Source organism: Pteropus alecto, unplaced genomic scaffold (assembly GCF_000325575.1).
Source record: "Pteropus alecto unplaced genomic scaffold, ASM32557v1 scaffold75, whole genome shotgun sequence".
Taxonomy (NCBI): Eukaryota; Metazoa; Chordata; class Mammalia; order Chiroptera; family Pteropodidae; genus Pteropus; species Pteropus alecto.
In genome coordinates, this window is record NW_006440638.1 from 20,837,590 (window position 1) to 20,864,548 (window position 26,959).

A 26,959-nucleotide genomic window follows, 5' to 3' on the forward strand; every position below is an offset into this window, starting at 1 on the left:
GTTTAAAGGGCGGAATTTTATGGTGTGCGAATTATATCTCAAAAAAGCTCTGTCTCATTCTTCCTAGCAGAAGGCAGTTATAGGCAAGACTAAGACAAGCCAAAACTTGACGACCTAGGACCCAGGAGGCTTGGGTTCTAGTCCAGCCATCATAACTCCCTGTGTGATCTTGAGCACATCCTGTCCCTCTCTCTGAGTTTTTATCTCCCAGACTGTAAACTCAGGGCTGTCCCAGAAAGCATTCCAATCTTCTCCAAGGCACTCTGTAAGAATCAACTACAAGTCTTTTACCACTTATTTTAAACAATAGTTACTGAACTTCCCTAAACTTAACAATAAAACTTCGTCCAGTCATCCAAGATCAACTATCAGGTTGACAAAATTGTTACTTCCGTTAGTGATCTTGGGGTTCCATAACAAAACAACGTATCTCAACTCACACTTAGCATTTTGACTAAGTTCAAAAAACATAAAGATGGAGAGAGGCAATTTTCAACACTGAGCAAGGATTTCTGGAGATGATTTCCCTAACACACTACACTTTCAGGATTTCCTTTAAGCAAGCAATATTATGATCCCCCAAATCCAACTCCAAGTGTTTAAGCCAGAGGAAAGGCCAGCCAATGACCTATGAATCTGATAATTAGGGTTTTTCACACTTAGTAAAGGTCAGGATGGCGATGGGACACAGCCCTTCTCCTGGGCTGATCTGGGACACAGCCCTTCTCCTGGGCTGATCTTTACAAACTCATTTCTCATCTTCAGGGCAGCAGAAGCCAGACATTGCAGCCACAGTGGACAAAACTCTGCAGAGCCAAAGGCAACATGCTGGAAGTAATCAGTGCTGATTAGTGTTTGGGGAAATCCTTGGCCTAAGCACACTCTTTGATTCAGTTTTTCCAGCTGAAGCCATCCCGAGTCATCCTAACTTGGGCCTGGAAGGAGGAAATTCCCATTCATGCCTCCCAGACAGTGCCATCTCTGCAGGAAGGCAGGGCCCACTCTGGAGCAGAGAAGAGAACTCAAGAAGTCCCAAGGTACTTAATCCTGGGCCTTGCTTCCAAGCAGGAAGCAGGCGTCCACATAGCTGAGCAAGAACTTCATCCAACAATTTCCTAGCTTAGCAAAGAGGCCCTGAATACTATTTATTGTCAGCAGCTTGGACTTAGAAAAGGCTTCTCAACCAAAGAAGCAGCACCCACCTGTCCCTTCTGGACCATCAGCCTATATCACATCTTTTCCAACAAGAACAAGCTCCACCCCCCACATTTGTCTTAAAGGGCTGAGCCTCAGACTCCACAGCTGACTGGATTGAACTTCCAACGAGAGCTGAATCATATTCTCCCTTGAGGTCTCGGTATATGCTTGGACTGAGTGAACTGTATGTAGAGAGCCAGGAGCCATTGGGCAGCCGTGCTGTGTGCAGCGCTAGTCAAGCCCATCTACAGAGAAAGGGGTACAAGACAGACACCAGGGAAACAAAAACCACAGGCAGTCTCCTTGGTTCCAATTCTTCCTGAGGCCCCTGAAGGACTGCCCTAGGTCTGTGAACCCATGGGTCTTTGTGGAGATCATGTTGTTTCTGATGCCCAATATTGTGGGGGAGGGGTGCATGTGACAGGCCCCACTAATCACAGTGTTTGGTTCAGAGTTAAGCATATGATTCAAGGGGCCTAATCAGCAAATCCCGCACTTGAATGGGAGCTACTAGGAGTTTTGTGCTTGCCACTCTCACACTGTCTCTCTTTTCTGGGAGGCCTAAAGGGCCAGAGAAGCAGCAACCATTCTGCTACCACACTGAGCTCAAATAGACACAGTAGAGAAGAAAAATCAAGCCCTGATGAGCCATTTGAGCCTCAGACCCAGCCGCACTTGGGGGTAGCTCGACTATAGGACTTCTGTTACAGGGCCAGTGGTCCCTTCTTTTGTCTTTTAGTTTCAAATGGGTTTCTACCACTTTCCACTAAAAAAAAAAAAAATTCAATCTTGATAAAACCCTAACGATTTTTTCATTTAAGTTAGCTCAAGTGAGTTTCTTTCATTTGTACTTAAAAAGAATGGTTCCTAGTAAATTACCAAAAATGACATCCATCCTACATAGCAAGAGTTTAAGACATATCTTTCTCAAAATTACCCAACATTGCAGAGAAAAGTTTTTGAAATTTCCCAATTCCTTCCCAGTCCGTCAGAAGAACCGAAGTCTTATGACCTTGATCAACAGCATGACATAGTTTTATCTTAGGCCTCCTGAGATTAATTCCCTAACAGCACATGCCAACTGCCATAAACATTCCCAGCAAAAAAATCGCCAATTGGGTAAGAATCTGAGAACTGCTTTGTGGCCAGAGATGAAAGAGAATCAATCTATAGACATTGAAGGTCTAAAAAAGGCAAACAAACAACAAATTCCCTAATCAAACAGAACTAATGCAAATCTGAGGTTTACCCAGTGTAAATGAGGAGGCCAAGTCCACTACAGCTGTGTTTCCAGGCCATTTGGAAAACCAGACTGGTATGAATCAGGAACTGTTCAGGATTCCAAAAGACTCATTTAACCTAGGTTGCAGAAAACCCACACAAACCAAACACAGGCGGCTCTGCCGAGAACGCAAAATTTGCCTGCACCTACGACAGTCCCCTGAAGGGCAAGGGGAAGAATGGGGTCAACTGGGAAACTGGAGAAATGAAATGGTTTACCAAACTGGTCACAGAAAGAATCTCAAGAATGCTAAAATCTCTAACCTCTCTAATGAGCCTTCGGAACTCTCTAAAAAGCAAGCAAAGTGGGCACTCAGGGCAACACAGCTGGTGAGCCCCTTACAGGGCTGCTTGACAGCTAAGTTGTATGGCTGGGACCACCCAGCCAGCCACAGTCAAGACAGACTGTAGGCCTCTTAAGGGGAATCCACAATGACAAGTCAAACAAGGATTTGTGAGGTAGGTTTGAAAAATACAGCCAAATGACCCTGTGTAATCACACAACTGCTTTAATCTCAGCTTGCTGAAACAAGGGTCTGCAGATCTCAAAGCTTGTAGTTAAGGCTGTTTAGCTCAAGGCACACATTCGAGGAAGGTAAGTCTGTTTTCCAGCCACCAACTGCCTAAGACAGGGGTCCCCAAACTCTGGGCCCCTAGACCAGGCCACGCAGCAAGAGGTGAGCAGCAAGGGAATGAAGTGTCATCTGTATCTGCAGCCACTCCCCAGCGCTAGCATCACCACCTCAGCTCCACCTCAGATCAGGCATTCGATTCTCATAGGAGCACCCATCCCTGGTGCCAAAAAGGTTGAGGACCACTGGCCTAAAATACCAAAGCAATGACGTACGGAAAAGTTACCTACTATTTGGAAACTATTATTAGGAATGAAAAGGTTGGCTTAGAGCTCACGGGCTCACTGATGGTATGAGTTGTCGGGGAGAGTTTTTCAGGAAAAGCAAGGAGCCCCACAAGGGGACCTGTATCCTAGCCTGACAACTATCCTTTGGCTCAGAGACTGACCTAGCAGCCCAGGGGCACTCTGCTGCCTGAGATGGATGCACACAACTGACAATTCATCTTTGGAGATCCCTGCTTACATTATCTTCTTGTTTAATAAATAAGAATAATCCTAAGGCTTTTCTTCACTGTAATGTAAGTAAAATGTTTCTGAATCAAGTTAAATCCTTCTGTCACCACACAGAGATCTAGTTTCCAGAATTTCTCCAGACCTGATGCTAATTCAGTCACTTGCTTTCTAGCTGGGTGACCTTAAATGGAGCCATGGTTTCCTCATCTATAAAATAGGAATTAACACCATTCCTGAGACTTCAATGTGAGGATTAACTGGGATGAGGCATAAAAAGCTGCCTGGTACATAGCAGGCACCCAGTCACTAGGGTTAGCACTCAAATTATGGTCTAATTAAGTTTCAATAAAGATCAAACTTTTCAAAAAAGAAAAAGTATGTGTCTGTTCTGTGATCCAAAAAAAAAAAAATAAAGATTGAGAAAAAGAATTAGGAAAAAAATCAGGTCTATTCAGCTCTCATATATGAATGGGATGGAGGGTAAATACATTGTTTTAAAGAAACTATGTCCTCAGATCTAACCCCCTCCCCCATCAGGTCTTGCAGGCATAGGCTAGGAAGCCAGCCACCCACCTTAACAAGGCCAATGGCTCCATCACAGTAAGATGTAAACAACCATCAGGTTGCTGGCCAGAGGCCAGTTTTTTGAGGTAGAATGTAATGTAACTGTTTACTCACACTCCCTTGCAGTTTCAGTGACTGTCCTATTTGCTTTTGCTCTCTGGGTCACAGTGTACAATTATTCACCAAACACCAATCCTGCAGGAGAACTGACGAGGTCAGATGCTTCAGCACAGCGCAGAAAGATTTGCTGTGACAGCACCCCAAGGATCTGGCTTGCTTCTGCACATTTCCTCACGATGTGATATTTTACCTCCCAGCTAGTGTCGAACAACTGAGGCCAAATCCTGAAACTCTCCACCCACCAACAAAACAGGGTACTCTCTTAGATGTAAATTGCAAAGAACAAAAACCTAAGACACCATTTTTCATAAGAATTGCTCCAAGGATGGAATCACTTTTTTCCCCAGCTTTACTCTTATACCCTGAGGTATAAAAGACAATTAGTTTCTCATATTTACATTGTACAATGAGTTTTTTCTTCAGTTATAGTTGGCATAACAATAATATATTAGTTTTAGTTGTACAGCATAGTGATTAGAGATCTATAGCTCATGAAATGGTCACCCCACTAAATCAGGTACCCCTCTTCCCCATTATAGTTTTCACAACATTGTTGACTATTTTCCTTATGCTATACTTTATAACTCCATGACTGTTTTGTATCTATTCATTTGTACTTCTTAATCCCTTTGCCCTTTTTCACCATCCCCCTCAACCTCCCCTCCCACGTAGTAGCCTTCAAAATAGTCTCTGTATCTACAAGTTTGTTTCCATTTTTGTTGTTGTTATTTTTTTCTTTAGATTCCACATGTACATGAGATCATGTAGTATTTGTCTTTCTCTGACTTACTTCATTCAGTGCAATACCCTCTAGGTCCATCAAGGCAATATCTTTTTCCAACCCCTTCCTTTGTGTGTGTCTTTTAATCTGAAGTGACTCTCTTGTAGGCAGCATATGTGGGGAGGGCTTTGTTTTCTTATCCATTCAGCCACCCTATCTTTTGGTTGGAGCACTTAATTCTTTTCCATTTGATAGGAATGTAGTTGTTATCATTCCTTATTCCTGTTTTTGATACATGTTTTTTCTTCTTAAAGAAATCCCTCCAACATTTCCTGTAATACTGGCTTGGTGTTGATGAATTCCTTCAGCTTTTATCTGGGGAGCTCTTTATCTGTCCTTCAACTCTAAATGATAGCTTTGCTGCATAAAGTATCTTGGTTGTAGATCTTGGGTTTTCAACACTTTGAATATTTTGTGCCAAGCCCTTCTGTCCTGCAAAGTTTCTTTTGAGAAATCGGCTACCAGTCTTATAGGAGCTCCCTTGTAGCTAACTAATTGCTTTTCTCTTGCTGCTTTTAATTATCTCTCTGTATTTAACTTTGGCATTTTAATTATGTGTCTTGGTGTGGGCCTCTTTGGGTTCATTTTGGGGGGCGGGACTCTGAGCTTCCTGGGGTTGTATGTCTATTTCCTTAATCAGGTTAGAGAAGTTTTCCATCCTTATTTCTTCGAATTATATTGTTCTCCCTCTTCAGGTACATACCCCTATAACACAGATGTTAATTTTGTCCCATAGGCTCCTTAAATTATTATTATATTCTTGGTTACTTTTTTCTTGCCATTCCACTTGGGTGTCCTTGGCTTCCCCATCCTCTATATTGGTGATCCAATCCACTTCTTTCAACACTCTGTTGATTCCCTCTAGTATACTCTTCATCTCAGATTATGCAGTCTTCATTTCTGACTGGTTCCCTTTTATAATTTCCATTTTTATGTTTATCGCTTTGTTAAAGTTCTCACCGAGTTCATCTACACTTTCCCTAAGTTCACTGAGCATCTTTACAACCAGTGTTTTGAACTCTGCATCTGTTAGATTGCTTGACTCCATTATATCTGGATCGCTGTTCTGTTCTCTCATATGGTTTCTGCTTCATTGTCTTCCTATTCTGGCTGCCTTTCTGTGTTTGTTTCTATGTACTAAACAAAGCTCCTAAGTCTCCTTAGTGTGGCTTTGTGTAGTAGGTGTCCAGTGGCACAGTCCCGAGGGGGTTCAGCTACAGGCCAATTTTAGCCCCAGCTTGTGTCCCTCCGGGGCCACCTGTTAAGATTCAGCAAGCAATTCACAGATGTTGTTCTTATAGTTGCCTCAGGAAGGCATGCCAGAAACCCAGGTCAGCTGCCACCCAGGTCTTAGAGCTTGCTCAGCAAGTTGCTTAGGTGGGACTGCGAGTTGGGGGAGGCAGAGTTTCAGCGAATCCTCTGGGCAAAGCAACCTGTTATCCAGTTCATGATGTCCCAGCTATGGCGGCTCTGCTATGGCTGCGTCTGTGTCCGCACACTGGTGGGGAGGAGGGCTCAACAGAGGAAGAATGGATACTGTCAGCATGTCTGCTCTGCCCAGGAGAAAGCCTCGCCTCCAGCCCTTGCTCTGACAACTCAGTACGTCCCTGGTGACCTCTGAGCAGCTGACCAGGCGTTGGTGCTCAGAGGGCGCAGGTCCGTCACTGTGAAAGTCTGTTTGCAGACACAGCCCTTTAAAAGGTGTCTATAGCTGCTGGCTGCCCTGCCGTAGCCTCTGTACCACTCAGCCACGCGTCTTTGCCCTCTTCTACCTCCAACTGTTGCAGGGTGATTTCTTATTTCTCTCTCTAGTTGTAGGGCTTCTGTTCTTCTAGACCTGCCCCCCTTCCCCGGCCCCGACCTGGCAACTCTGCTTGCTGTTTGTTCTGTGTTTCCATCTCAGCTTTGATGTGGTCGCAATAGGGGATGAGTGAAGTTTCTATCATCTATGCCATTTTTCCCAGTTCTCCTGGAATCACTTTTCTCTAAGATTTTTTTCATCTATCAAATCCTAATCCAACAAAGTAATGAGTCCTTCCTACCAGTCTCAGGCAGTTAGCCAACCAAAGCCACATATGTCTGATTTTCCACTCAATAATTCTGATAATCCTTATGCATTTCTTACTTTCGGCAGTAAACAAAGGCACTTACACAGGATGCTGGTATTACAGTACCAATTTGTTCAACAACATCTACAGAGATTTGAGTTTCTTCCGGGTGCTAGGTACCAGTTGAATCAGTACAGCCTTTCCCAAAAAGGGGCAGGAAGGAAGTGATAACTGAGGAGATAACTGCTGGAGTTGGGGTGGTTCACAAAGCACCAGATTCTGATTCTAAGCAGGTCCCTCGGGCTCAGAGTCTTCAACAATATTTTCAAGAATTTATTACACTGTTGTTTTCATTGATTTTATTTTTATAGTTACTATTCTTTATGGCAAGCGATAGCAGTTTTCCATTCATGGTCCTGTTCTATTTCTTTTTGAAACAAAGGAATATAAAAATGAATAGATGTAAAGAAAAAAAATTCAGAGAATAATACTGGTACAGCAAAGTTAGAGTCAAAAGGAAAGTTTATGAGAGAAGGGGTAACACTTCATAGAGCATGGTCTCTTTCTCAGAAGCAGAGTGAGAGGGCCTAAGAGAGACTCAGAGGGACAGAGATAATAGAGAGATGAAGACAGTGAGAGAGACAGACAGAGCAAAGGCACTGAGAGTAAAGTCACTGAGAGGGACCCCAGTGTTGGGGATTCAGTTTATATGTCATTCTTTAGTTCCTGTGAGTTACAGTTTAAAGACTTCGTTTACCCATTTTCCTTTGATATGGACATACGGTGAGGAAGAATAAGAGTCTGCAGCTTGAAAAGTTAAGAATATATAGTGTGAAGGGGCTGCTGGCAACTCCTAGCCTCTGACCCATAGGTTCCCCATGATTTTAGCCACAGAGAATGAATGATTTTGATTTAATTTTGTGTGTGGGGAAGCACTGAAGACCCCGTTTTTTCCTGTTTTCCCTTCACCATGTCAAGAAATGGTTTGTTAGCTATCGCAGCGGAAATCTTCCTTTATTTCCTCGTGGTCTGGCCTTAGGGCTGATCGGCTTATTGCAGTCTCTGAATACAGCTTGATTTAACATTTTTGTTCTCTTATCCTCCCTACATTAGGAACACAGAGAAGAAATGAGTAATTCTATATGGGAGATTTGAAGACGGCTTCTGCAAGGGAAGAGGCATCTGACCTGGTTCCCGAACTGGTTCCCGAACTCTGGGGAAAATGAGTGGTCAAGCAGAGGGAAGAGCCAGGTCAAGCAAGGTACAGGGGTATGAAGGAGGGAAGCACTGTCAGCAGTTAAGGGGTTCAGTACGGCTAATGTGAAGCCTGAAGCCAACACCAGCAGCCCACGGGGGCATAACAGACTTTGTAGGCTCTTTGCAGGGTAAAACTCAAACCATTATAAAAAGGGGAGTTCAAGTTCATGTAGTTTCATCAAGATGAATGATAAATGGGTTTCATCTCGAGAACCAAATGGCTGCCAGAAGCACCATGTTTGGTAGGAAAGAACAATCATGTCAACTGACCATCCATCAATGTCTGCCATGGAGAAAAAAAAGTGCAGCGTAGGAGCCAGCTACCTGCTGACCCTGATTCTGGATCAGTGCTCAAAGTTTACAGATGAGAAAACTGAGGTCCAAAGACAGAGTTGATGAAAAGCACAATCAGAATAAGAGCCTGGCCTGTGCTTTCTCCATGTTCTTCTCATTCCATGCTCCAGGATCCCCTTCGACTTCATCTGAGTCACAAGCATTTAATGCCATAGATTCATTACAAAGAAAAGCACATTTGCTCAAAGTCTTGAGTCAATTAATTAAGAGGCTTAAATTTATGGGTCCAAAACAATTACTATGCTTTGTGGAATAAAGGCCCTGGTGAGATCACCAGTAAGAAAGGGGTGGTCTCATTTGAAAGCGCATCACTGTAGAAAGTTAATCCCAATAAAAACCTTTCCCATGCTGCTGCCCCAAGCATGTTGTGCTAGGCCAGACTTCACACGTGGTCAGCTCATCTGTAAATAGGGTGGCTTCCTTTAGCTGGGGCTATGATGAGGAGCCACTCTGACTGTCCAACAAGGAATTCTTGAAGCGTCCACTTTCCTTCTAACAGAATCTTCCAATCTGGAATAACATTCAAAATGACTGAGGCTGCTGGTTTGTCAGAATTCCAAGCCCCATAACTGCAATCTTTTTTTAGTTTTTAATTGGGGACAGTCACTGTGGCTGAGCTACATTTTCCTCTCCTTCATCACAGACTCTGGAAGGCAATCAAACCCCTTATTCCTCATACATTCATTCTTTCAACTCTTCCTCCTAAAAAAGGGAGGTAGGAGTACCCGTTGCTTTCATGAAGCTGCCATTTTGCACCCTCTTTAGATGGAAATCCAACAAGTATATAAGACTAAGGATCACAAATTAAGTCACCTGGTATTTCAAAAGGCATGGATGCCACTTAAATTTGAAGTCAGTATTTTATAGTAATACCTTTTAATTATATAGACAGCTTAAATGAAACCTCAAGCATGCTACAATTTACATGGTTTTTTTTTTTCTCTTTGATCTGCTTGTGAGGTGAAGAGGTAATCTCACTTCAAGGAGGGGACAGAGGTGATTATCCTAAGTCACAGGCCATATACTACCACAGCCAGTGACACCAGAGTTTCATAAAATGAAGGGAGTTTCTAAAGAACAAATAACAACCTAGTATAGTAGTAATTCAGTGTGAGAAGCCTCCAGAAGTCCATTCTTCCATCCTCTTCAGTGTCCCAGATTTGGGGGAAAGGCAGGGGGGTGGAGGCAGGACATGTGATCTAGGTTAAGCCAATGCCAACAAACACTCTGGCCAGTGATTGGTTAAGGACAGGACAGGTGACCCAGGCTGGTCCAATCACAGTGAGTTTCAGGGCTTTGAGATTGCTGAGACCAGAATCTGTTAACAGTGGAGTAAAAATCTTTGCCATGGAGGACAGAGAAATAAAAAGTAACTAACCTGTTTTAACTAACCAGGTTAAAAAATACTGTCTTTTAAGAAAAAATACTTCTTGTGGCTAGGATGTGCAAGAACTGGAACTCTCATACACGGTTGGCAGAAATGGAAAATGGAAAAATTGGAAAATGGCTTGGCAGTTTCCTAAAAAGTTAAACATACACCTACCACATGATCCAAGCATTCACTCAGAAAAAAAAGAAATATATGTCCACACATAGACTTGTACAACAATGTTCATAATAGCTTTATTTGGAAACAACTCAAATGTCATCAGCAGCGAATGTATAAACAAATTATGGTAAATCCATACAATGAAACATTGCTCAACAATAAAAAGGAATGAAATGTTGATACAAGCAACAAGAAGGATGAATCTCAGAATAATTATAGTGAGTCAAAAGAAGACAGACAAAAAAAGGAGTATGTACTGTATGATTCCATTTACGTAACATTCTAAAAAATGCAAACTGACCTATAATGACAGAAAGCAGATTGGTAGTTGTTTGGGGATAAGAGCGGGCAGGGAAAGATGAGGGAGGAAATATACAGAGGCACAAAGAAACTTTTGGGGCTGGATAGATATGTTCACTATCTTGTTTATGGTAATGACTTCACAGTGTTTGTATGTATGAATGTATGTGTGTATGTATATATCAACACCTATCGAACTGTACACTTTTTAAAAGTCTTTCTTACAGAGACTCAGAAAGACTCTTCTTTCAGAGCAAAATATGAGAAACATGGCACGTGACTAATGTTTAGAACTTGAAATTTTGCCCTCAGTTCAGGGGATACAATCACTTCCATCTTTTTTTTTAATATTTATGTATGTTGCAAAATGATCACCACCATAAATGTGGTTAACATCTGTCACCATACATTGTGACAAAAATTTTTTTCATCATAACTTTTAAGATGTAATACAGTACTCTCTTAGCAACTTTCAAATATGCAATACAGTATTATTAACTATAATCACACACTGCATATTACACCCCATGACTTATTTATTTTATAACTGGAAGTTTGTGCTTTTGATCCCATTCACCCATTTTGCTCACCCTCCACTCCCTGCCTCTGGCAACCACCAACCACATTCATACATCGATGGATACTTAGGTTGTTTCCATGTCTTGATTACTGTAAATAATGCTACAATAAACATGAGGGTGTTATATCTTTTTCAAGCTAGTATTTTCAATTCCTTTGGATAAAGACCCAAAAGTAGGATTGCTGGATCATATGGTAGATTTACTTGAGGAAGCTCCATACTGTTTTCCATTGTGGCTGCACCAATTTACATTCCCACCAACAGTGCACAAGGACTCCCTCTTCTCCATGTCCTTGCCAACATTTAATTCTTATCTTTTTGATAAGTCATTCTAACGGGTATGAGGTGATAGCTCACTGTGGTTTAGATATTCATTTTCCTGAGGATTACTCATGTCAAGCATGTTTTCATGTACCTGTTGGCTATGTGTATGTCTTCTTTCGAAAAAAATGTTTTATTCAGATCCTCTACCCATTTTTCAATGGGATTGTTTTGTTTTTTGCTATTGAGTTGCATGAGTTCCTTATATATTTTGGATATTAACCCCTTATCAGTTATAGGACTTGCAAATATATTCTCCCATTTGGTAGGATGCCTTTTCTTTTTGTTGATGGTTTCCTTTGCTGTGCAGAAAGTTTTTAGTTTTATGTTATCCCACTTGTTTATTTTTGCTTTTGTTGCTTCCAAACCATATGTTTTTAAATGTGTCATTTGTTGTATGTCAAATATATCTCAATAAAATACTTTAAAAATTAAACACTTCAAGCTCTTATGTTCAGGTGCTCTGGGACACCAAAAAAACAGCCCCTTAGTTAGGGAACCACCCAATCAAAAAATAGACAGGCTTGATTTGGGCCATAATGCAAAGGTGTGCTTAGAATGCAACTCTCTCATAACACTCATTCCACTGTTGAATCATCCCTTACTCTGGATCTTTACTACTGTTTAGGGCAATGCAAATATTTCAGCAGTCCCTTGAGATATTTCCTTGAGAAATAACTCCTTTACTTAGACAAAAAGCAATTGACTAGAAGCTCCCGGGGGCAAATGTTTAAAGCTCTCTTTGCTTTTGAGAAACTCAAGACTTCTCTGTTCACAGGCTATACAATGGGAGGGGCCTTACATTCTAAGGTTATTAGCTCAGGAGTTTCAACACATACTTGGGGAGTGGGAAGGAGAAATCCTGCTAAGTGTGAATGTCTTTTGTCTTAAAATCATCCTGACATCTTGAGAATGATCTGTTTTCTTTCTTACAAGCTGGGCCCAAGCTTTCTTCAAAACAAACAAACAAAATAATAAAAGTGGGGTACTTTTCCTCCTTCCCTTGGTTAAATTCAGTAATGCACTGTACTAGCATTTAAATTTTAGATCAATTTTTTATAAGGAAAATATTTCCAACGACAATAAAAAAAAACACACACACATGGGGGTGGGGGGGGCAGAAAATAATAATACAGTATAACCACCACGTAACTAAAGAAATAAAATGTTATAGAGAGTTGCAAGCCCCTGCACACGCTTTCATGACTGCATACCCCTCCCTCCCCTACCCCAGGCAACCTCTATCCAAAGTTTGGTTCTGATCGTTCTCATAAACACATCTGTATTTCTACATATGTAAAACAATATCACAGTGTATATATCTTCCTGCAATTTGCTTTTTTTGCTCAACATTGTTTGTAAAATGTATGAAGGGTGATATACTTGGAGATACTGCTGGTGCCTGAGGCCATTCCCTTGGGCCATGTCTGATTTCAGTCACAGTTACAGTGGGCAGTCCTGTCTGTGCACACTCAGATCTCCTCCTGGGACTGCCTAACAACTCAAGTGCAACTCTCTTGTTTTCCTTTTTTGCCCCAGCAGAGCCACCATGCATGGGCACCCAGACTAGAATTTGGAAGGAATTAATGCCTCCATCATTAAGGAAGAGGAGCTGGTGCATCTCCAGCTTCCTGACCTGCTGCAGGTGGACAATTCCGGAAGCATTCTGTACACTTCTCAGGAAGTCCCAGCAGAACTGAGCTCGTGCTGCCCACTGCAGCAACCTCGATAATTCACCCTAATACTGGTGTCTCTTCCTCCTTCCCTGTCTCACTTGCCATTTCTTCCTCCTGCTTCCTGGGATCAACTTCCCCAGAAAAGGAACCTCCACTTGGATACAGGTCCTTATGGCCAGCCCACACGCAGGAGACCCCGAACTCAGCAGAGGTCTATTCTATTCACTTGTATTGTTCTGCATTCCATTTTTGACATAAAGCATTTTAAAAGAATATGCCATTTTGTGATGGAGTATCAAAAGAAATCGAGTTTTTAAGTGATATTTGATGATGGAATATAAAACTACATAAAGTCTGGCTCTTATTTATAATGTGTTATGTGCATACGTGTACAGAAAAATGGAAGAGAATGTAAACAATTCCTTTGTTATCACTGGATAGTAAGATTGTAAGCAATTTTTCCACTTATACTATTTTATGCATTTTCCCATTTCTATGCAAAAACATATACAGTTTACCCTTGAACAACACAGGGATTAGGGGCACTGAACCCCTATATATAACTCTGCATATAACTCTTGACTCCCCAGAATGGAAGTTGTCCCTGGGTATCCATGGGGTACGGGTCCCAAGACCCCCAGAGGATACCAAAATCCATGGATGCTCAAATCTCCTACATAAAATGGCATAGATCAACACATACAGTCTGCTCTCCACATCCACAGACTCCCAATCACAGGTGGAAAACAGTACAGGTATTTATTGAAAAAAATTGTGTATAAGTCGACATGCACAGTTCAAACCTGTGTTGTTCAAGAGTCAGCTGTAGTATTTCCAACTAGGAAAAAAAAACAATAAATGCTATACGAAGATACAATTGACATCAGTAGTATTCCTACAATAAATCAGTGTAGAGGAGAAGGCAGGAGTTCCACAGGAATCCAGGGCCTGACAGGAGTCTGGGATCTACCTCCCAACAGAACCTGTGGGTCTCCAATGAAGTGACTCCATCCCCAGCTCTCAGAAAAGCCTCATTGGTCTGAAGGTAATCCATCCCCCTTGCCAGGTACTGGTCCATGTGATCCAATTTGAGCCAATGAGACATAAGGAAAGATCTGTTACTGGCTTCTGGAAAAGTTGTTCTTGGCTCATAAGAAACTCCCAAGAACCATCTCTCAACCTCACAAGAATGTGCTGCTATGGGAAACCAGAGGGGAATCAGCCTTAGGACTAGGACTAATGAAACAAAGAGAAAAGAGACCCAAAGAATCTGGGTCCTTGATGACATCACTGAGCCACTGGATCCCAGAAACCTATAACCCCACTGTCTGCCCTTACTGACATGAGGCAATCAATTTCCTTGTAGGTGAGCTAGTTTTGGGTTCCACTGCTTAAAGCTGAAAGGATTTTTACTGCCCCCTACTCCCGCCCTTTGCTGTCCATTTCATCTTGACTTGACCCATACACAATATCTTAGAGGCCGTGACACCACTTGTCCCAAACCCCATATCCCCTCTGAATGTCCTGATGTCAATTAGCATGACTAACCAAAACCCAAATCTGATATCCCCCTTCACCTCCACTCACTACCAGCCTTAAGTAGTAAAAATCTGACCCCTTCAATCAGAAAATCATGTGATTACCTGGTTAGCACTTCCTGAATACTTCCCATGTGGCAAGTACTTTATAAACTTTAGCTCATTAAATCTTCACACCCACTCTTTGAGATAGAAACTGTGATTATGCCCATTTACAGGAGAGAGTACTGAGGCTCCAGGGAAATCATGTAGCTCAATCCTAGGTCACATAGTAACTTTCAGATTCAACCCAGAGTGGCCTGACTCCCAAGTCCTTATTCTTACCCACAACCTCCCTCCTCCCAGAGATCCAAAGGAAGCAGGTGCCCTAAGCTAGCAGAAGGACAGAAAAATCAGACTCAGCCTCATATCCCCCTACCTCAGAGAATACCATTCATTCCTGGAGATTAGCCTGAGGCATTTCAGAAGTCCAATCTTATGGTATTTCTTGCTTTGTAGAAACTATAGGGACATGCTAATCAAAAAAACAAACAAACAAAACAATAGTGTTGTAAAGAATCTGTCAGGCATTTTGTTTTATCTATTGACATGGACTCTAAGAGAGCTCAAAACTCAAATCAAGGTTTAGGGAAATAAGGTTGGTTACCATTACGTAAAGGGTTAAGATGGACCAATATCTTAACACAATAAGAACGATACTTAAATATATCCAGTTTCTCTAGAATCATTCTGGACTGAAACATTTATCATTCATTTAAAAAAAAAAAAAAAAAAACCTCAAATAAAAAAAAAAAAAAAAAAAAACACACATTTTCTAACCAACCCCTAACACACATGACAACTCAGGTTTGTGGTTTTCTTACTGAAACCTCTGTGGCCTGCCCTGCTCTTCATTCACATTCAATCTACTCCCATGACTCCCGTTAGACTGTGAGCATTCTGAGGTCCACAGCCCAGGTCAGTGACCAAGCCCCAATCCCTCCTATCCCCCTAGCTGCTACCACAGCTCCTGGCACAGTTCCTGTAAAGGCTCCACAAGTATTTGTTGAACAAAGCACCTATATGTTACTACTCTGAGCTATTGGTGACCCTCTATCAGTCCCTCTGTATCACAGAGATACTATTCTCTTTCCAAGTCTTTCTCAATCCTTCTATGTCAGGGAGAAAGGCTCAGCGTGGTGCTAAATTACTCTGAACACCTCTCTATCTCTGGCTAATTTTCCTTTTTAAGGAACAGGGTAGGCCTCCCACTGAGAACAGACAACAGCCTAGCTGGAATTTAATAACATTTATGGTTACCTTCAATTTACCTAGTGACAGGCTTTTCTGTTATGATAGTGACAGTCTCCTCTTTGAATACATTTGTTTTAAAAGTGAATCAACTGCAGCAGGGAAACGTTAAGCGAAAATGAAATAGAGACAGCCATAGGACATGGTAAAAATAAAAAGTGGCTCCTTTACAAATGACTATAAGTTTGGGAAACACAGATCTAGTCCAGTTCTCCCATTTTACAGATGAGGAAACAGGCTGAGAGAGGGCCTCTTTCCAAGGCACCAGTGATGGTAGAAGCCGGCTCAGAACTAAGATCCAGTGTCTGGGTCTTGCCATCTGCCTGGAACCCACAATCTTGCCAAATCCAGCTTGTTCTGGGACTTTCCCAGGACCAGAAACTGGTCTCCGGAATCAGAGCGGTTAACACCTGCTGATCTTATTGATAACGCCTAATTGATGGTCAGCTTTAATAGCTGATGAAACAAAAGCTATTGTGCAAGTGTTTAAATTTTTGCCCTGTCACATGGAAATAGCAACCAGGCTGACTAATTTCCCGTTGTTAAAACATGAGTCTGCATTAGTCACTCACTCAAGTAAAACCCTCACAAATTCTACCTTTGGGAAAGGTGTTCTCAGTCCCCACAAGAGCAACCTAAAAATGGCACTCCCCTAAAAGGCTGCAGTATTTGAAATCTGGCCCAATCAAGGAAAAAGCAGGCAGCTTGTCTTCAAAAGGCAACTGAGGGAGACAGGTAGTTACATAAGTCACAGACAGATCCCTTCGGCCTGGCACTGCTAAGACTAGTGTATCCCTGAAAAGAACTGAGAATGATGCTCCCCACCCCCACCTCCCACATCCCTTCTGGTCTTAAGAGCCACAGATTTTGCTGTTGCCACCCTCTTCCAGTCACTCCAGCCCAGCAACCTTGCATGCTATTTGTACAGGGTGATCCTAGGAGTCCCGTTTCCATGCACTACTGTAAAAATATTGTCACCAGCTCCAGGACATGGGGTTGGACAGTGCTGGGTTTAAGACTACACCCAGGGCAGCAAAAATCCTGGCAGATTAGGTATAGGCAGCCCCACCATGATGATCCCAGATGTTAAAGGGCCAGGACATAGCAGAGAGAGAAAGCAGTGCCCAGAGCCAAGGCAGGGAGAAGCCAAGTTTGAGAACTGTGTGTGTGGAGGGGGTGGTAAGAGCAGCTGGCATACTCTTCTTTGTTCCAGACTGAAAGTGCACAAGGCAGTCATCACAGCCTCACCTCCAGCATGGCTGCTTCCTCTACAGCCTCTTTGATTAAGCCCTAAAAAAGATTTGGAGCTTCCTAGTAATAATGTTGATGCTAACACCACAATAGCAGTGGCTATCATTTACTGAGCACTTCCTATGACCAGGCATGCCGCTAAAGGCTTTAGATGCACATTCTCTTTATACCTCAGAACTCAGGAAGGCAGGGAATTTTATTACATTTTGCATATGGAAGACAGGCTCCTAGAGATGAAATAGCTGGCTGAGACAGGCTCCTAGAGATGAAATAGCCAGCTCTCAAGACATAGTCACGACAGACCTACAAGCAAGCACATCACCTGGATGGTGTTATAGCCACCATTTCCATGAGAGCAATACCAGGAAAGAAAGAAATGGGAATGAAGAACAGTCTAAGAGACAAAAAGCAAGGATTAAAGAAAAAATAAGAAGGGCAAAGGAGATAGTCCTAAAAAGTAGATCCATTAGCCAAACAGGACAAAAGGGAAAGTGAGGGAAGACATCAAGAATAGTTAGCACTTGTTTTCTATCCTTAAAGGAAGCTTGGCCGGATGACCAGGAAATGCTGCTGGCCCACAGTTCCTACCCAATACCTACTCAAAATCAACTTCTAAAAACAGCCCATTAGGTATGAAACATCTTTGGCCAATTTCTGGGTATATTCCCACCCACCTCTTCCCTTCCAAGATAATTAAGTCACTTCTTCCTCCAGCCTGGGAGTGGGGGGCATCATAGGTCCAGGAGGAGGGGAAGTGAAGAAGAAAGGTGACAACCAGCATTCATGGGGCACTCACTGTCTGCCAATGACTGGCCCAATGCTTTATAGGGATTGTATCATTTAATCTTCAACAACAAGAGTGTGGTACTATTATAGGCTGGGACACTGAACCTCAGCAAGGCCAAGCAATTTGCCCCCAAGTCTCCCAGTTAGTAAGTAATAGGGTCTAACTGACCCATACTCTTAAGTGCACTTGGGTGGTGGCTCAGTCTGTATCCAGAAGTAGTTTCCATTCCATCTCCTTTGCCTCAAACAAGGCCAAGAGAAGGTGATTCCATGGGACTGGTATCCTAAAGGCTGAAGAAATAACATCTCCAAAAAACCAATACCATGAAGACCTGAGGGCTGCATGTAATTTTCAGACTTCTAAAAGTTCCCAGGCAGGCAAGGGTGAACCAAGCTTCCCAACTACATTATGTTAAAGGCACATTTGAGACACAGTTAAATTGCTAATGGAGCTGAGCGACTAAAACGTACATGACTTTCTTCCTGGGCTAACGATGAAGCAAGGTCACAATAGTTACTAAACATAATAACTAGTATTAAGAGACACTGGCGATCCCAATAAAAATTGGTCCTGAAAACTTTTAAAAGACAGAGAGTGGTTGGAACACTCCCACCCTGTGGCTGACCAGAACATATTTCTAGACCAAGGGAGACTTGCAAACTATAATGAGCTTCAGCTAAGATCTCCAATTTTAATGTTGGCCACAGCTCAGCAATAACTAAAGGATGAATCTTGTTACAACCAGAAGTATGACCAAAACAATTTCACAAAACATTTCCAGTCCACGGTTTCTTTTTTTTTTTTTTTCCTGAGAAAATATATCTCTCTCTTTTCCAGTCTGATCAAAAGGCAGCAAAATTCCCTAAAAGTAGAAAGAGATCGATTAAGAGTCTTCACAGGCGATGTGTTTTGAAGTTGTATTTCTTTATGTTCTTAAAATTTTTTTACAAAGGACTCCAAATATAATGTTTTAATGTCCAAAAAAAAAAAAAAAGTTATTATAAGTAAATTTCAGAGACATGATAAGCTGATGGTTTACCTGTGGGGATTAAAATCTCAGGCAAGGGTTTGAGTCAGAGTCTGCCACATATGGCTGATCTGGGCATGCCTGTTTCCTTGTCTGTATAATGCAGATTACAACAATAACTATATCTCTGGGGTTTCATTTGGCTATTATTGAAAAGCATTTATCAGAATGCCTGGTACTAGAAGGTGCTCAATATATATTCGCTATTATTAATTAAACTATTACTGTGACTGTAGTAAGTCTCAGTGGCTTCCTTTTATATTCATTTTCTGAGCCTCAAAGACAACTTGGAAAAGGCCTCATTATCTAACAGCTGACGCAAATCACAGATGTTCAGAGAATGACTATAAAGTGCTGAGTTCTTTAAGTTCATCATCACTGTCCCAAAAACTAAATGTTTTACTGGGCCCCCAGACCCAGGTGTTCACTACACTTAATGACCATTTCACAATAGGCTGCAAAGGACCACTATTTTGTATTTTCTGAAAGCAAATATATTATAAACAAATCAATGTACCAGATTTATTATTCTGTTTACTTAGCACTATAATAAATAATTTATTAAATAAATAACTATTAAATGCCAAGCTAAGAGCCACAGAGACAAACAAGAGTTACAGTGCTCGCCACTGGAGCAGTCATGATCCAGTGGGAGAGCGAGACTGGCAAGTTAGGAGAGCAATACAGCTCAGTAAGCTATGGAATGGCACCAGCAAGGCAAGGGTGTGTGTGGCGGGGAGACTGTGGGTGTTCAAGAGAGGGCCTCATCCCCCTTCAACCTCAAGTATAACTCCCCATGGGTGTCAAACAAGAGTGCCAAGTAAAAAAAAAGGGACAGGCAAGGCAATTATGGTAAGAGATACATGCCCTGCAGAAAGTGTAACGTGACACCTGGATCATTTCCTGTAAAGGACTCCCCAACTAGAGAGAGGCATTCCCCAGGGGCTAGCTAGCTGCCTCCTTTACTGGAGATAAGGAATGCAACAAGCCACTGCCCAAGTGCCTGCCAGCCAAGATCCACCAAGGCTCCTCCTTCTCAGAACACTTTCTGGGTTCTGCCCCTGGATGGCCAGAAGCTCACTGAGGAATCCCCTGTCCCACCAGCAGCACGTCCCTGACCTTCCAACCTTCGCCTCTTCTGAAGGGGAATCTTATAAATAGAACCCAGAACTCTACTTAATTAAGGGAACCACCAAGTCACGAAGGCCTTCGGGAATCTGAGCCCAAAGGCCTCAGCACCTGAGGTTCCCTGGGGGACAGGGTCTGCCCCCCTCAACCTCTGACCTGCTTTACCCCACCAAGGGAACAATTACTTTATTCTTGAGCATGAAACACCAGGCCCAGTTGAGCTCCCAACAGCCTACAGAACACCAAATAATTCTCGTTTTCCCTGGTATATCTGATAAATCACTTCAGTGAGATACAAGGAAATCAAGGTGATTCACACAAGCAGTGCAGAACCAGCACGATAAGAACGTGATTTGGGGGGGCGGCGGGGGGGTCCAGGGGAGATGGAGGAATCTGATTTTAACCATGGAGAATTCTTTCATAGCCTAGCCTCCATGGGAGGCCTGCCTCTGCCTGAGTCACAAGCAGCATGTGGCTGAGAGTAACACCATTCCTGTTTGTCAGAAGGAAAGCTGACTGCTGCTACCCTTTTTTAATCTAAAAATCTGAATTTATGGGCAGCAGCAAATTTACATAGTCTCTGCCACAAATCCCCACCCATTTCCCTATAGCTCAAAAGCCAAAATTCCACACTGTGTTCCAAATAATTCCAACCTCTTTGGTTGCCTTTATATCTGAACGGAAATTCCAGAAAAGTTGTCTGGCGTGGCAGAAGCTGACCAGCCTTATGAAAATACCCAGAAAGGTGACCCATTTAGTCAAAAGAGCTTTCAGATCTCCATGAGAAAAGGAATTCATGCCAGCATAAAGGGCCTTCAGAGAGAGAGAACAGGAGTGTTGTGTTAACGCCCAAACCTTTCAACAAGCCAGCCCTGCGATTTCTGGGGAGCTGAGCACTGAGTGGGCCGGCCAGCCAGACCAGCTTTCTCTCTCAGGAGGACCGCTGCAGGAGAAGCCCTGCGGGCCATAAGTTCAGCTCTGGAGCATGCAGCTCAGTGCTGTGGTGCACAGTAAGGGGCCTGCCCACAAGGCTCCTAGAAGGTGAGCAGAGAGTCGGCTCGCTAGCTTGGATTAGAAGCAGGCAGCTGCCTAGTGCCAAGGCTGCCAGACTGACAAAGGCTGAGTGAGTGCCAGCCAGGAAAGAAAGGTTCTGCTCACCTGCAAACACCACCCAACACACCCTCCACAAGTTAATTTTAAAAAGTAGCAGAAGGAAAAGGTGGGGTGAGGGCATTTCTGACGGAGCACAGCTGTGCCAAGGGCAACTATCACCAAGGGTCTCCCAGCATAGCTGGGTCTCAACAAACCCCTCCACGTCCCCCAAGTGGTGTGCTCTGTGAACCACACAGGACTGCAACCAGGAGACACTCCAGGGGCACCTCCTCCTCACCTCTGGCTTCTAGGCCTCATAAAGAAAGCCCAGTCCGACCCCCCAGAGCTGCCCTCCGCTGGTCCCTACTGTCCAGACCTGCAGTGAAATCATTGTCTCTGGGAACCAAACAAAGGCAGGGAAAGAACTAGAGAGATGTCCCTAGAACTGGAGAGAAGGACACAACTGAGGCTCTAAGGTGCTGGGAAAGGTAAGGCAACTGGGCCAAAAAGTTTTGTTTTGGTCTACGGCCATGCCACCCTGAATGCGCCCGATCTCGGCTGACCCCGGAAGCTAAGCATGGTCAGGCCTGGTTAGTACTTGGATGGGAGGCCACCTTGGAATACCAGGTGCTGTAGGCGTTAAAAATAAATAAATAAGTAAATAAAAAGTTTTGTTTTGTAGAAAATTTCAGTTTCACTAATTCAAATTGGTAAAATTTCAAACAGAATAAAATGAACAGAACTAAAGCAGTAGAAGTCTCTCACTACAACATACTTATTTATTTCACAAATGTGGAATCCAACTTCGACATAAAAAAATGCAGCTTGATGCAGGCAAGCATCATGCCTGGCATGTGAAATGAGGCCGATCTGATGAGCCTCAGTATTCTCATCTGTAAAAGGAAATAGATATAAAGCCACTCACTTTGCAGGGTTCATAATGAGGATTAGAAGTAATAAAGGTAAAGCACTCAGGACAATGCTTAGCAGCCAGCAGGCATGGGAAAAGGCTAGATATTGTGTTAAGAGGGTAGGTGTGTACACCTAGACATTGCTCCAGTCACTGAGGCTCAGATCTGCCTCACTTCCCATGCCGGGCATGATGCCTGCCTGCATCAAGCTGTATTTTTTTTTATGTCATAGTTGGATTCCACATTTGTAAAGTAAATAGATATGTTGTAGTGAGAGACTTCTACTGCTTTACTTCTGTTCATTTTATTCTGCTTGAAACACAAATGGCATCATCAGTGTGTGTTCTTGGTACCAAGGACAGCCAAGGAATATGCAGGCGGAACACAGTGTCCTCCTTGCCAAATGATAATGGGAAAAGGGAGGAAGTCAAACATTCTTTCAAAATAATTCAATCTTGTGGTCAGTCTTGACAAAGTGAAAAAAAACAAACTGCTCTTTGCTTTAATACAAGAAAACCTTGACCGAGAACAATCCACTGCACAGGTCAAAAGAAGATCAGGAAAGCAAATGTTCTTTGGTAAATTTTGTAATCAGACAATGGGTGTAAATAAAATTTCATCAAATTATTTTTATAACAGAAAATTTTGCAGAAGAGTTATGGCAACCATCTAACTATAACTTATCAAATGAACACAGTTAAGGCTACTGCTCTAAGGCTCTTAGAAGATAGGCAGCAACTTCAGATTTTTATTTTTCTTGTAAAAAAAAAAAAAAGAAATCATGATACTAACCGGCCATGATTAAAATATCCAATAGTTCCATCCTTTATATCAGGTATACCTACCTACCCTCACCTACTGTTTTATCACTTTAGTCATAGAGAGAACCATTTGTTTTTCTAATCATCTTTCCCAAGACATGAACTTAATTACCCAAGAAAAGTGAGCTAGGCACCTTTTAAAAATACAAGGCCACTTCCCAAGCCCCAGAAGAAGAAAATACTGTTGTTTATTATACAATAAGCTGAGCCAATCTGATGATTATTGAGCATGTTTAATGAATAACTAGATTTACAACAGTAACGTAAAATGGCTTCCAGCAGAGGGAAAGGCAATTTTAATTGTTAGAACAGCATGCATTTAGATTGAAATGGCTCATTCCACGGGATTTATTTATTTGGTTCAACTTATTATTGGAGAAAAGTGTTATAATTATAGATCCACTTCCTTAACCGAGGATAACTAAAGATGAAACTAAATGCAGAATAGCAATATGGTGGGGCAGGGTGAGGGAGATACTGAAACACAGGCCCCTCGGGGGCCTCCAAATAGGGCACACGGTACCCCGAGGGCACACAGGATAATCCACTGAAGTACAGAAAAAACAGATCTTGTATTTGGATGTGTCATCTAAAAACAAACTAAGCTTTAGCAATATTTAATATATAGACTGATGGTGGTATAGGTATATAGCTTACAAGTATACATATATGAGAAACGGGCATATTTACAAATTGCTCCTGAAAAGAATGACTGGAGCAACAGTTGAGAGCTTCCCAGATTAGATGATCCATTTCACCTGGGTTCACCTGTCCTACCCCAAACTCACTCAAGGAAGATGCTCTGATGGTTGTCTTCAGCCTCAGAAGGCCTTATGTGAGCCAGCCCTCTGACCTCTACCTGACATACTGTGCTACTCTAGTGCTCACCTAGCTAACTGTTTACTTGCCTAATTCTAGTCAGGCTTTAGGTTTCAACTTAACCAGCCCTTCCTCCAAGAAGCCCTCCAGATTTCCCAACCCACCCAGCCTGAAGGAAGGTGCTCCTCCCCATCTTAATCCTCACTACTCACAGCATAGTCCAGAAAGAAGCAACTAGGAACTGGTTGGAAGTGAAGAACCTCAGCCTTCACCCCTGACCTACTGAATCAGACCTGCATTTTTAACCAAGTCCTCAGGTGATTTGTGTTGTGGCTGAAAGTTTGAGAAGGACATTCCCTGGTTATGTGTCTCTCCTCCATGCTGAGCAGTCTGTGCAAGTCAGGACATGACTCTCATTATTACTGTGGCTCTAGCACTGGGCCTGGCTCAGTAGGTCTTTCATACATTTGTTGAATGAGGAAAGGAAGAAAAGATCTTGGGAGGCATCGTCATCAGAGGTTCTAAACTGAAAGGAAACGAATAGCTAACACACCAGATGATCGCAGTAGGACTGGCCAGAGAACAAATGGAAGACAAGACAAAGTCTTAAACTTGGGTTCAAAAGCACAATAATATTTCTGATAATGTCAGCATTATGCTACAACTTAACCTAATCAAATACAATGCTCTCAGCCAACTCTAAGATAGGAACTTTATTCTCCTTCATTTTACAGATAAAGAAACAAGCTCAGAAAGGTTAAGGCAGTGAACCAGAGTTGCACAGCTGCTAGGGGGCAGAGAGGGGATACGAATCCTGGCAGTCTAGCTTCAGGCCCATACCCTGAATTATTTGTCTATATCTAGTATAGCCAATATGTGCTGACCTGAAGAGAAAGCAGGATGATGTGGTACCCCCGTCCTGGCCATAGAGCCACTGTGGGCAGGGCCCAAAGGCTCTGCGCCTGAACATCTGCTGCCCAAGGAGCAAGGCTGCCATCCTCAACTAACCAGTGACACCCGCCTCATAGCATAGAACCAGAACCCTGGGCAGGGATGGGGGGAGTACCCAGGAGACATAATTTGGCTCTAAATCAAAGCCCTCCAGCACAGACTCTCCAAGAACAATGGCAGCTGCTGACTGGCATGCTGGCTCCACCGTTGCTGGAGGAGCTCCGCAGAGGCCCAACTGCCATCTGGAAGTGATTTGGCCCAGAGATTCCTGAATGGGGTGGGAGGCTGGAATGACCAGCCACCCGGAGCTCCTGTCCAGCTCTCGGAAACAAAGCTGGTTGTGAATGGGCTCCAGAGGCAACCATAACATAACCAGGGGTCATCCCCTTCCAAGGAGGGGGCACTCTCAGGGTAATCCATAACCCCATTATAACAAACAGAATTAACATTAGCCAACCAAGCTGGTCTCCCCGAAGCGGCACAGATTTTAAATCTCCTTTCAGTGTACAAACCCTCCAGAGTGACTTCTGAGAATATTATTGGACAGCACCTGATTTATTAAACAAACACTCATATAGCACTTACTGTGTGCCACAAACTGTTTCAAGCACTTTTTAAAAATGTTAACTTGTTTAATTTTTATCAAGGTAGTTACTGTCCCCATTTTAGTGATAAGGAAACCAAGGCACAGAAGTGTCTTAATAATAGCTACTTAGTGGCAAGTGGGATCTGAACCAAGAATCCTTGTTCTTTACTACAAAAGTCAACTCTAGCACTAATGTGTTACTTGGTTGCAAATGGCCCTGAAATTGTTCATTCTGACAAAACATGCTACTTTGCTACTTTTTAAGCATTCTCTGGGTCTGAACTACATTGCCTAAAAGATACACTAGCATTCACTGGGTAATTCAGGACGACTAGAATTTAGGATTATTTGTATGTTATTTTGGTGAGGGTGGGACAAAAGGAAGGAAAAGGGGCTGAGCGGCACAGTGACCAACCACCCTGGAAACTCTGCCCAGTGACCTAAGGTCTTGGGAACATGCACCGCCTGCTCTGTGGCACTGGCCTGGCCTAGGCACGTTAAGTAAACATTAGGGTCAGACCACATCCCCTGAAAAGGAAAGAATTCCTTTTTTTCTAAAGGATCAAACCAAAACACACCACCCAAACTTCTAGACAGCCTTGATTGTCATTCTTGGGCTGGGAGACCCCTTTTTCTCCAAGTTGGCTGGGCTGCCCAATGTTAGAAAGGTTTTTGGAAAAACAAGTAAATAAAGCTGCCAGCTCTGGCAGGCAACTAGAATTAAATATGCTGAGGCCTCACTATGAACTGCCCAGGACATAACAAGAAACTAAAGAAAATATTTTGATTCCCTCAACAAATTCATCTCAATACAAGATGAAAGATGTAAACTGATTCTGCTCACCTCCCAACATGATACTCACCTCGTGGGACCATCACAGTTCAGAGGATTAATCCTGTCACTCACCTACCACCTTAAAAACCCTTCTTTGTTCCAGGTCAGAGACTCAAAGTGTGGGTGTCCAGCCACTACCCCAACATCCCAGATTTAAAAAGTGTTAGAGGGGCTCTCTGTTCAGAAGAGAGGGGATGTATTTTATTCATTTCTGACACTGGAAGGCAAATGAGTGAAGACTCAATTTCAGCTGGGCAGAACTGTGTTCCAGTCACCATTTACTAGCTAGGTGACCTCTGCAAGTTACTTCACTCCTGTTTCTATCTTTAAATAGAGATAATAATATTAATAACAACCACAACTATAACGGCAACAATTTTCTAAGCACTTGGCCAGGACTGAGGCAAACCCTTAAGCTTCCCAGACTCCCCTAAGATCATTATATAAATAAGGAAACTATACTCCAGGATTCAAGGTGATGATCAATGGGGTGATCAACAAAACACAATTAACATGTCCTCAAATTGGAGCTAGTGTCATTATCAGCACAAAGCAACACAACATAAGCAGTGAATACTTGAATTTAAGTCCCAGCTGGATGTGACCTTTTTTCTGAAGGGCTCTTATCCAGCAACAGCCCCAGAAGCAAAGGGAAGAAGAGGCCTCAGGCATTACTCCTACAGGAGTCCTGGCCCTTGGCATATCTCCCTCCAGTCTCCAGAGGCTGGAAAACCTGTTTGCCTGAGATTTTTCTGGAGAATAACCAGGGAGCCACTGACAGGAATCATAAATGTGGTCACACCTTTTG

The 26,959-nt window shown here is 42.8% G+C and overlaps 1 protein-coding gene and 1 pseudogene across 3 annotated transcripts in view; one reads left to right on the forward strand and one right to left on the reverse strand.

The window, feature by feature from the left end:
* Positions 1 to 26,959, reverse strand: part of FLNB (filamin B) — a 130,919-nt gene that overhangs the window by 101,322 nt on the left and 2,638 nt on the right. The window lies entirely within an intron of this gene.
* LOC112484362 lies at positions 21,749 to 21,867 on the forward strand (annotated as a pseudogene).